Source organism: Acipenser ruthenus, chromosome 36 (assembly GCF_902713425.1).
Source record: "Acipenser ruthenus chromosome 36, fAciRut3.2 maternal haplotype, whole genome shotgun sequence".
NCBI classification, from domain to species: Eukaryota; Metazoa; Chordata; class Actinopteri; order Acipenseriformes; family Acipenseridae; genus Acipenser; species Acipenser ruthenus.
This window is the reverse complement of record NC_081224.1, coordinates 1,373,159-1,386,393: the sequence shown is the minus strand read 5'-3', so window position 1 is coordinate 1,386,393 and position 13,235 is coordinate 1,373,159.

The window sequence follows — 13,235 nt, the reverse complement described above, 5'->3', positions numbered from 1 at the left end:
TGGCGGCGGGGCTGTCATGAGGTCACTGGTTCAAGTCCAGCCCTTCCTTTCCATTCAGTTCACTGGGCTGGGACGCCAAACCATTACACAGCACCGGAAGCTGTTAAGTGAGTATATCCTACCTTTCCTGCTCCACCAGTACACAGTAGAGTGAAGCTGTAAAACCAGTAGAGAACTCCTCCCTATGCTCCACCAGCACACAGCAGTGGGAGGCTGTTTAGTGAGTATAATAGCCTAATCTTCTCTGCTTCACCAGCTCAGAGCAGAGGGAGGCTGCTGAGTGAGTATAAGAGCCCAGTATAAGAGATTTTAAAGAGAATATTTAAGCAGTAATAAAAGTAGGAGAAAAGTATTCCAAAAGATAATGAAAGCTAGGAAAGCAGGTAGCAATTTGAACCTCGCTTATCTTTTTTCTATTTTCGTTTCTCTGACGTGGGATTTTATGTGAACACACAAAGCACCACGCGGTTTGTTGAGAAAGGCTTTTTATTATTTCTCAAAAACAGCCTCAGAAGCGCGGGATGTTCGCCAAACAAAATCTCAGGTCACAAGCACTATGTTTTGATAGCAGCAAATATAGTTCCCCCATTTGCGGTAAGGAAAACAAAATTGCTGTTTTGGAAAAGGGCCCACTTTTGATAATTGCAAATTAGGCGTTTACTTGAAAAAAAACTTAAACATTAGCAGCTGCATCTGGTACTGTATTTGCAGCTGGGAAAATGGTCATATGACAGTCTGAACAAGTCAGCCATATTCATCATGATGGATACACAGTCTCAAGAGTATGTGTTTTGTCATGATGAAGCAATCCCTACAACAACTGGGATGTGAAAAATCTACGTGGAAAGGATCAGCGAGACACTGAGGAGTTCATTTATGCTTTAGTCTCCTCAAGGGTTGATTCGTCCGTTTGTCTCTCATTTGCAGGTTGCAGTTTGCGCAGAATATTGTTGCCAAGGTGCATGCTCATATATTTAATCATATATTAAATGATCCCACCATGTCACTGTAGTGATTTCATAGTTTTACTGGTACAGAGGTGGATCATGTAAACTAAACACGGACATTGCTGCAAATTTCATCACATGCATCTGGCACATTTATTACTTATTGAGGGATCGAGGGGCTGATTTCGATCCACCCATACCACGGCTGGATAAACTACAGCTGGATTATTTTTAGAGCATTTTACAGCACTGTGGAATCCCTCAGGATTGAATCAATCACTTATTTTGAGGTCCTGGGATAACCACAGATGGGTGGGTGATGCAATCCGGGGGATAGTGTCAGTGTGGAGTAGTGGTTAGGGCTCTGGACTCTTGACCAGAGAGTTGTGGGTTCAATCCCAGGTGGGGGACACTGCTGCTGTACCCTTGAGCAAGCTACTTTACCTAGATTGCTCCAGTAAAAACCCAACTGTATAAATGGGTAATTGTATGTAAAAATAATGTGTAAAACATAATGTAATTGTATGTAAAAATAACGTGATATCTTGTAACAATTGTAAGTCGCCCTGGATAAGGGCGTCTGCTAAGAAATAAATAATAATAATAATGATACATCTACTTAGCAACTTATTGTGTAAGCATTAGTGATAATTTCTTTAACCGGGTTACGTATAATGATGAAGGTATACTACAGTATGTGAAGCGAGGGCCACGGATTGCTATCGCAGCTTTTCTGACACTCAAGTCATTTGCACATGTTGGCCCTTCACTGCAGAACTCCCGGCCTCTTTGATTAGCTTCAAGACAGGGCACGCTTAACGTCAAAGAGCCCTGTTTTACTTAAACAAGTGCCAAGACAAAGGTAGAGTCACATAAGGCTAGCAAGAGGCTTTTCATTGCTTGAAGGACAGGTTTGTTTGTTAGTTAAGGTCCTGGTTCAAACAACGTCCATCTGTGTGTCTGTCTGTCTGTCAAACTCTACATGGTGAACATGATAATTATCACAAATCTTCTCCAAACTTCTATCATAGACTAGTCTCCGAAAGCATTCTGAGGTTTGTGTGTGTACAGCTATGGCCAAAAGTTTAGCAGCACCTAGAAATTTAGGATTTAACATCATGTAATCAAATAAACTACAAAATGATTTCACAAAAGTCTACCGGAAGCCATGATGGTAGTACAGCAGTGTTTCATGTTAGATTTCGAAATATCACTTTTTTCAATTGTCAGTTTTTCGTTAAGTATGGAAAACTACAAAGCGGTATGCAATTCAATACTTTAACATAACATTATTCAGCAGGTTTCAATCGACTTTATGAAGCAAAATGAATTCATTCTATAGGGTGATGCAAAACAGCAGTAGTTTTTATGTGCAACAGACTGTACAGGTGCACATGCAGGCTTCCTCTTTGATGAGTGAATATTGTGGTCTAACTGTCTCTTACCCTCTCTCCGCTGTTATGAAATTAATCTGTAATAACTGTACACAGCAAGAAACCGTCTCCTGCCATCATTAAGATAACACAGCTGTGGTTTTGAAACCTTTGTATAACGAAACCCCTCCGAGCAAAAATACGTTTTCACTTCTTATTTATTTATGTGTTTTTTGCTTTCTTCTTATCATTGTTGTCGGTAATTCAAATCTATTTTAGTGCTTGTGACGACGGCACCGCTTACAGCCAGATGCGTTTCAGGCAGGTGCATTTTTTGAGTTTTCCCACAATGCTCTGCTAAGGCCAATGTGCCTTAACACTGACACGAAGGACTCCACCCCCCCCTTCTAGTGTTTTCAGCCCTGGGCCTCTCTCTGTTCGTTCTCGTCTCTCTCTCTCTCTCTCTCCTCTCTGAATCTTGTGCTGAATCTTGTTGATTTTGTAATGGACAAACTGCACAATTCACCGGTCTTGCTTCATATGAACTGTGCTATGATTTAAACACGGTACACCACGGAACACTTTCATAAGGGTTAATAATTCAGTGGTGTGCAAGAAGTAACAATCGGACCCAGGCAGGGCCGGATTCGACATGGGGGCCCTACGATAACCCATATTTTGGGGGCCCTATGCATATTATGGCGAATGGTGTTATTGGTATATTGGTTAATATGGGGACAGAAAGTGTGAGCAGAGTGGAGCGAGCCAATTGTATATGGAGCGGGGGAGCGGAGTGGGGTAGTTGCTGGAGCAGAGCGGGTAGTTGCTGGAGCAGAGCAGGTAGTTTCTGGAGCAGAGCAGGGTAGTTGCTGGAACGGATCGGATATTTCCAGCCCGCTCTTTCACAGCTTGGAGAAGAACTGAGCACGGTTTTATTTTTCTTAAATACATTTTCGGCCATGGAGTTTGCACAAAAAAATAAGGTGACAAATACAGATGCAGTCACTGTACGGTATTTTCCATCATGCCTGTGCATGGTAACCATTCATTTTCCAGTTTCAAACCAAAATTAGGCACTTTTATTGTTTTAAAAAAAAAAGCTTTTGTATTCAATGTGATTGTGCACTTTATAATTCAGGAGCTGCCATATGAAAATGTGAGAAATGTCATCAGTGTGTCCATCTGTCTGCGGTTATTACATAGCCTGTATTGTTCTTACACAGTTCTATGGTTATGCACCAATACAGTGCTGTGAACACGGGTTATATTTTCTGCACTCTTAAGGATAGTTCATACACTACAGGGAGGTCCGTCAGCCCTGTTGAGACTCATGTGTGTTCGTGGGTTGATTTGAGCTCCCTGTGAGATATTCGGATACAAACAAGCCCATCATAAAGCTCATTTGTTTTATTAGTTTACCAGAAAGTCCATCAGCTAATATATGCAATAGCAGAAGAGAGAGAGAGAGAGAGAGTGAGAGAGAGAGAGAGAGAGAGAGAGAGAGAGAGAGAGAGAGAGAGAGAGAGAGAGAGAGAGAGAGCAAAACAAAAACAATGTTTTATTTTTTCTGAAATGTAAAGAGGCATACTGTGCACATTTGAGACCGGACAGGTGGCCCTAAAACTGAAATAAATTGATTCATACATTTCATCCTGATGCCTCTGACATAGTAGGACTAGGGACGGATCTTTCCCAGGAGGTAGAGCGCGTGAGGCATTTGGTATTGTTTGTACATTAGCAGGAAGCTGCTTGCGTGAGAGACTCAGAGACCAGGTGTGCTGTAATCGAGAAAGAAATGCATAGCCGTCATAAAAGAACAAAATTACAAAAGCAAGCTTCTTTACGCCTCTTTTCCTGTGTGTGTGGGCCCGTCCGCCTGCATACAATTTTTGTAAAATGCCCCAAACAAATGGCGACCTCGCGGGGGCCCCAGTTCTGCTGGGGGGCCCTACGCTATAGCGTAATTTGCATATAGGTTAATCCGGCCCTGAACCCAGGACTCTAGGAGTTGAAGACCAATGACGCTGCTTGGAGCCGCACTGCCCCGCACAGCAACCAACAGTTTTGCACTATTGAAAACAGAAACTGTGGAAATGACATGTGACAGAAGGGTCTCATTTTCTTGTAAGTAGCATCATGTCCCCCGAGGGCCAGCATCCTGTAGGCATGTTGACTGTGAATGGTTTGAACTGCGCACAGATTTTCTCATGGGCAGCAAAGCTGGGAGTTCACATGAGCCGACTGAACTCCAACCTGGAGGGCATAGCATTTTTATTGGATAACCCTACTGAACCAAGAGTCCACAGGGAATTGATTTGATCAGCCTACTGTACTGTATAGCCCTTCACACACCAAGTCATGCCTTTCAGGGCTCCCATAGATAATGGTATTAGGAGACTAAGGTATGGCGGTTTTCTAACATGACAAATTGAAACACAAAACAGTGGATAATGATTTTAGAAATGAAAGGTTTTTTGTTTCCAGGTATCCGGATCTGCCTTCAAGATTAATCAGGAGTGGATACTGTGAACATGCAGGTATTTCTCATTCATTTATTTCTCATAAAAGTTTACCTCGATGAATGTGCACCGTATTTCTGCAGTTTTTCCCCCATGCTTTTCACTGTTCTGTATTGCACTTTGCTATGCTTTTACTATGGGGGATTTACATAAGAATTGTGCTGGATTAAATATTGGAATATTGTAGCAAACTCTGCTGGGAAATGTATTGCGTTCCTTCATATTCATAGCATAATTTTGAAGTGATGATACAGAAAAGATACCATGCAAAAGAAACCAATGCATAAATGACCTCTTAAAGATCTTCAATGATAATGCAATGGCTCCACAATTGCATTGCAATAGTTCAATACTGGGGGGCAAAGCTGATGCTGGCAGACTGACCCCCACAATGGTATAACCCAATACACACTGCTAGGCGATGCTGCCATCCCTTATAGAAGTTTACCACGGTACATTTGCATGGTATTTATACATGCAATTCCTGTATGCTTACACTATGCGTTTGCCATAGTATACCCTGGTTTGTTGTGTTTTTTTTAAAATACGTTTTACCATACCTGTCTGGTCTTTACAGTGCTTACCTATGCGTTGTGATGCTTTCACTGTGCTTTATTATACCCTGATGTGTTTTTACTATGGAAAACTTTGATAAGGGTTTTTTCCCCACACAAGCTTGACTTCCTCTACCCCTTGTTATGTTAACATTACTAACTGTAATGGAAAGAGATGAGCAATATATATATATATATATATATATATATATATATATATATATATACTGTATGTAGGACACTGTTATATTTGCCCCTGTTCACATCATTAAATGAGACCTGCTCTTGTATCTAAATATCTCAGTGTTTGTGGTCTTACCAACCCTCAAAAAAACTACTACTGTGCAGTTCATTGGGGGTTTCATTGCTGGAGATGCTGTGTGTCTGTTGTTCTGAGAGAGATGCTCCAGACTCTTCTGTAAGTGCACACACGACTGCTTTCACTTCCTCTGAGAAATTAAACAAAACCTTTAATAATTCACGTAGCCTGGTTTTGGGTCAAGCCAGCCCCCCAGAGGAGATTTTCCCAGCATCACCCCGGCTCTTGATATCCTAACTGTAGGAAGTATGTTAAGTATGTTAAGGGGATCCATCCTGTTTAAATACACAACGCTGAACCAGTCCCTGGAGACGAAATCCACCAGAACCTGGGAAGGAAGCGAATCCACACAGATGATATTAAAAATCGATTGCTGTGTACACACGATAAAGAATTTGAGAATAAATCAAATGAGATGATGTACAAAAATATAGAATATACAAAATATACAAGAGTAATAATAAATAGACTAGGATGAATATTATATAATAGTCTAGGATGAATAGACGCAATACCTGCACGATGCCTGCATGTGTGAGTTAGATAGTGAAATAAAGAGACAGTTTAAACAGTATTTATGCACACATATAATCTTTTTAAAAACATGTTCCCTAAAACCTGCCATTGAACTGTAAGATTTGTTTTATTCTCATTGTCGTTACTGCCGTACTCTCAGTACATAACTCATGTGCTCTAGCTTATGATCGAGGACAGAGGCAGTTTCAAAGTTCAATCCTTTGGAGTAACGCGGCTTTGACTTGCCCCCCCCCCCCCTCCCCCCTCCCTCCACTTTAGAATCTCAGACTCTCAGTCTGCAGCATGTTTGTAAGCAAAGCAAAGCAAAGCCTGTTTCACAATGATTCTTCACATCAACAAGCTGCATTTGAACTGATCTCTGGTCCTGCAGCAACTAAATAGTATCCAGCAACTGCACCATAACACTGAGTTAACCCTTTCCAATCCAGTGCAGTCTAGATCTGCACTTGTAGAGCTCTCCGCCCCTCCTGTTCGGCACTGGACTCTGCCCCACGTTACTGGATCCTGAGCTGATGCACTCTCCTTGCACTGCTGCACTGCTGATCTGTCACTGTAGATGTAACTTGTTGTAATCCTAACTTGTTGCATCATATTTCATATTGTATTTTAGGTATTATTATTTGCACTTACTGTAAACTATGCTGTATTTAAATATCTTGCATTGTAACCCTGTATATACTCCCAGCTATATTACCCTCTAAGTACAAATGAACTAACCCAGCTGCTGCATTTGTTCTAGGAATGCATCATAGATCATGTCGCACATCACAGAATGCCTCAAAGTATAAACACTGCTTTTAAAAAACATTCCTTACATTCCCTCTAAGATTTACATGCACATTCCAGAGAGTCTTGCTCAATGACAAAATGCCTTGTGGTCATTTTTAAATGTATTAAATTGAATGCAAATCAGACTATAACTCCTGGGACTAAGTTTACTGCTCCATGCTAATTTCATCTGGTCATTTTTCCATTTACAGGCTGCTGTTAATTATTATTATTATTATTATTATTATTATTATTATTATTATTATTATTATTATTATTATTATTATTATTATTATTATTAATAATAATAATAATAATAATAATAATAATAATAATAATAATAACAGCATTCTACTAGGTACACTCTGCTCATCCCATTTCAGATCCCCTTATTCTACCATTGCACCTCAGTACAGAACCATTGCATTGCATTATCATTTGCAGTTAATACAACATGCATTATTATTATTATTATTATTATTATTATTATTATTATTATTATTATTGTCAACAACAACAACAACAGCATGCAAATATCTGAATAAATAACAAGAAAAAACTGTTTGAAAATGAGTTATTTTTTTTAGGCATTTAAATACAGTACCATCTGCTTCCTTATTGGAAAGTACAATGCAATTCTTTGGGACACAGAGATCTGCCTATTCAGCAACATGACGTTTTCTTTTTATATAGATTTGGGTTTGTACAGTTCTTGTTCTGCTTGCAATAAGGAGAAACCCTCCTTGAAAGTTTTAGCTCCCAGCGCTTAAGGTTTTTGCAAGAGACAGTTTAACTTTACCTTGTGGGTTATACATCTGTAGTTGACCTTTCTCTTACTCTTCATGCTGGCCCGCTTCCCAGACATGCTAAGTGTGTGTATCAGACTCCTTTATTAAACTCCCACAGCGTCGTTTCTTAGCAGTCGCCCTTATCCAGGGTGACTTACAGTTGTTACAAAATATCACACTACAAAATATCACATTACAGATAATAGCAGTTATACAATAGTCAGTAGTAAATAGGAGCAAATTAAAATAAGAGAAAATAAAAGACAAACAGTAAATAATTATGTTTGCGAACGATTTTGACTAAGAGCAGTTAAACTTATAGTACAAATATTTGCTTATAAGAGTAAATTCCAGTAAAAGCAATGACAAAAAATGTAAATACGGTTACTTTCAAGTACAAGATACAAAAAATAGTTATAATTGAGAGCAGCAGTAGTAGAATACAGCAAAGTGTGGAGCAGTTCAGTGCAAATACAAGCTGATGCAAGTACTGGTACAACTGGGTGCCATATAGTCCAGTATAGTGGAGAGTTGTGAGGTTTACAGATGTTATCTGAACAGGTGTGTCTTGAGGAGGCGCCGGAAGGTGGTCTGGGACTGAGCAGTCATGATATCCGTGGGTAGGTCGTTCCACCACTGAGGGGCAAGGGTGAAGAAGGAGCGGGCTCTGGAAGCAGGGGAGCGGAGGGGGGGGGGGGGGTACAGCTAATCTGCCGGTGGCGGAGGAGCGGAGGGGGTGAGAGGGGGTGTAGGCAGAAATAATAGTCTGGAGAGAGGAGGGAGCAGAAAGGTCAAGACAGCGTTTGGCGAGTACAAGAATTTTGAATTGGATGGCGATAGGGAGCCAGTGCAGAGAGCGGAGCAGTGATGTAGTGTGGGCGAAACGACAAGGGAAAAGACAAGGCGAGCAGAAGAGTTTTGGATGAGCTGGAGCGGACGAATAGCGGCAGCGTGGAGGCCGGCCAGGAGGGAGTTGCAGTAGTCAAGGCGGGACAGTACCAGGGCCTGAACTAGGAGCTGTGTGGAGTAGTCGGTGAGGAAGGGCGAATTCTGCGTATATTGCTGAGGAAGAAGCGACAGGAGCATGCCAGAGCAGAGATGTGCTGAGAGTAGGAGAGGGAGGGGTCGAGGGTGACACCGAGGTTCTTGGTGGATGAGGAGGGAGAGAGGGTGATGGATTCAAGAGGAATAGAGATAGAGAGATCAGCGGTTGGGGGAGGAAGAGGGGGGAGGAATAGGAGGTCTGATTTGGAGAGGATGAGTTTGAGATGATGTGAGTGCATCCAGGAGGAGAGGGCCGAGAGACAGGCAGAGATACAGGAGGAGATGTGGGAGCCAGAGGAGGGAAAGGAGAGGAAGATCTGGGCTAATAATACATTGTGCTGTATTTTTATTTTGCTCATGCGTCTGTGTACTTTTCCAATGCATTCCTAGGCATGCTCAAACAATCCTAGTCTGCCATAAATTTTTATCAGCCCCCGCTGGGGTTACATAGTGGAACCGTGCAAAGGTATGTGCGTACATCGCAGTGTAATGTTTTGCATTTGCTTCGAAGGCCACTTATCTAATGGATATGAGACTAGCTTAGGGCATTCATTTAACGAAAAGAAATTGAGAATACCATCGGGATCTAAGGACATTTTTTTCCCCTTCTGACTGATCTACAATCCATTGCAGGTTTTTATATGGGGCAGCAGTTATTTTTACCAGCAGTTTACCCCAGTAAATGTTCCTTTACTTGCTGATGGTTATATTATGCTTTTATCAGAACTTGCCATGGTTTGCTATGTTTTTTTTAATCTTATTTATTATGTGCTTTACCATACCCCTCTGGGCTTTACAATACTTACCTATGCTTCACCACACTGTCACAGTGCTTTATTACAATGTGCTATGCTTGGAGTGTGGTTTAACTTTTTATAAGGACTTGTTTACCATGGTTTGTCTTTTAAAATGCTTTACCATACCTCTCTTTACAGTGCTTAACTATGCTTTACCACACTGTCACCATGCTTTTTTAGAAGGGTAGTCGTTCCTGGTTAATAGATCTGGTAGTACCAGGAGGCACATGACTGAGAGCATGTCCTGGATTCGAATCCCAGATCAGTCACAGTTACTTCCTGTGTGACCCTGGCACAGACAGTCACTTGACCTTCTTGTGACTTGAGGTCCGTGGGAGTAGACATTCACTGCAAATAGATGCTGCCTGCCTGACAGTTGAGTTGAGCAATCCCGGGCAAACAGTTACCCAAGACATTGGGACAAAAGAAACTGATGCATCTGTTAATAGCTGTTAATTCTAACATACTGGAGGTTTGATAGGGGTGGGGAAATGTAACACTGATAAAATACTGACATTACGGATTGAGAAGTAAATTGAAAACACCAGCTGTACCCTGGTTACTGACATAGCAAATGCATGCTCATTTGCTGACATCAGATTCCCAAGGTTATAGTTTAGGAGGGATTCTTTATTTCAGTGGGCGAGGTTACATTTTACACGGGGCCCCACAACAGGAAAAGGCTCTGAAGAGCCTGGCTAATACCATCCCCACATTGGCGCTAGGGAGATGTGGGCTGACAGGAGGCCAGGCTTTGAGTTCTTAGCTCTCCTTTCTAGGTTGTGCTGTATACAGTTACAAAGACACAGAGTCCAGCAGGGAGGGAGAGGCAGAGAGAGAAAATTGTCATGTTAAAAATGTGCAGTTTTCCCATCGCATTTCTGTACTAATCATTTACCATAGTGTGCAATATTTGTTTTAATTCATACCTCGCTATTCTTTACAATGCTTACCCCTCTGCTGTACCTTGCTTTCACTATTTTTTAAATGTGGTATTATAAGGGAAAACTGTGCCACACTAATTTTTGTGGCTAAACTTGCCTTCCCTGTAATCCTTTCACAATGGCCAAGCATTAACAAAAGGTTTAAAAAAACTATAGCTTCACATGATGCTTCGACAATCTTGTGAAGAACAACTAACAGATGATTCAGAGAGTGGTGAATCTTTTTTTTTTTCTTCTTCAAGGCTCGACAGTAACAACAGAGAATATTGTCGCCTGAGACTTATTGCGTTAAGCAGTGTTTTAAAGGTGACAGTTTTCCTTTGTCTGTCATTTCTTCCACATATGATTCAGCATGCCTGGTGTCTGAGGCAGAGGAACACTTTTACACCCCAGTAGGTGCTCAGTGCAAGTGTGAGACACAGGAAAGCTCTCCCACTCAGAACCGAGAGTAGAAATGTATCGGGTGTCAGTGAAACAGAAGGCATTCGCCGCAAAGTCACGACGTAAAAAACAAAAAAAAGGAATGTGTGGTCCTTTCTTTGTGCGTGTTAAAAGATTCTGCAGAGACTTAGAGATACTCAGGGTATCCTGTTTATCACCTAGAATGTACAGCTAGGGCCAGAAGTTTTGCATCACCTTGAGTTTTAGGATTGAGACATAATAAGAATTAAAAATAAACCATATGAACATCATTTTGATCTTTGATTTAACATGCAAGCAAAGAAAGTACAGCATGATATCAGAAAAAGTCTACCGGAAGCCATAATAGTAGTGCAGTAGTATTTCATGTTAGATTTCAAAATGTCACATTTTTCACGTTAAGTATAGAGAAAACTACATAGCGGTATGTAATTCAATATGTTAACATTACATTATTCAGCAGGTTTATTCTCTAGGGTGATGAAAAACTTTTGTCCATGGCTGTACTTTGTCTAGACTATTACACTTTGATTAACTCTGTGATTAAATCAATTAATCAAAGAGAACTAGGTCACCTGTCGTAACAGTATCACCCAGCATCTAGGGCAAACTCATGATGGTTTGTGGTTTCAAGTTCCTTTCGAAATCCTCCCCAAAAATAATGTCACTGCAAAACCAACTTTACCCTAGAGCCATGTGTCAGAGCAGGAGTGGCCAAAGTTAGCCGTTCCACTCCTGGTCTTAGTTCCAACCCTGTTCTAAATTGTTTAATTGAACCAATCCAGACCCTGAAGTAGTTCATTATACCATTTTACCTGCTAAACCTAGAGTGGAATAGCCCTCCAGGACTGGGATTGGACACCCCTTTGAAAGCACTTGACATTTGGAGCAGTAAAGCTGAAAAAAACGCAGACTGAACAGGGTGTTTTAATAGGCATTAGGAGTCTTAACAGTTTGGAGTTTAAAAAAACGTTTAGCATTTTGCCTTAACCATGTGATCAGAAATATGCAGGTGAAATCCAGGATGTTGGTCTTAGTTTTCTACAGTAGTAACTATAAAGTCTGCTTATTTCATATTCAGTATTTATTCATAGTCCAGTCCATATGCACGTTAATATGCAGTCATTTATTTTAAACTCTGGTGGAGTGCTTATTGTGATGGGTTAACAATTTCTGTTCATATTTAAACGTGCAGAATATCAGTTTAAGCGTTCAGAGTGCACGTTATTCAGCAGGTTTCATTCGACTTTATGAAGCACAAATCAGTAGTTCTATAGGGTGATTTAAAAACGTATCGCCATAGCTGTTGATAACAGACACAGTTTCCTATCACTGCTCTTGCAGCAAGCTTGTCCGAAGCCTACCATAGACTCAGTGCAGTGGTGTTGGCGTCCATTCAGCTTTTGGATAATGGTTAAAATCCTGGATTGTATTTTGTGTATGGCAGATTTAAGCATAGAGAGCATGGCGTTCTGTCCAGTAAGGGAGATCATGATAAATAGAGGCCTTTAGGTTGTGTGGTCCAGTGGTTAAAGAAAAGGGCTTGTAACCAGGAGGTCCCCGGTTCAAATCCCACCTCAGCCACTGACTCACTGTGTGACCCTGAACAAGTCACTTAACCTCCTTGTGCTCCGTCTTTCGGGTGAGACGTAATTGTAAGTGACTCTGCAGCTGATGCATAGTTCACACACCCTAGTCTCTAAGTCGCCTTGGATAAAGACGTCTGCTAAATAAACAAATAATATTGGCCTAGTTGTTTGCGCAATTTTGTTAGCAATGTCTGCAATGGTTGAAGCCATGCGTCAGGCGTGCATCTCGGTGTCATTTTTTCCTGGAAAACACATTTTAATGATTAAAAGGATGTGGAAAGCACAGCGCGTTAACAAGCTGGAAGCCTGTCTGAGCCTCCAGCCCAGGTCATGCACTGGTTTGCTGGTTTCACATTCAGACTACAAGGAGCCCCGGTATACCCCTGACGATCGGTTCTTGGGGTGATGGCTTTACCCCACTTAAGTTATTAAACCGGGGTTGTTAATGAAAAATGCATGGGGGGGGGGGGGGGGGGGGCACGTTCCCTTTGCTCAAACCATATGGCATAATGATAACCCTCGGGGCTGGGATGTGAGTCTGACTGGAGACAGAGGAAACGTGATTCCCAGCCAGCCTGCTGCGCGACCCCAGCACCTCAACCTCCAGCCTCCAAGTTCGATACGGAGCCCCAGAGC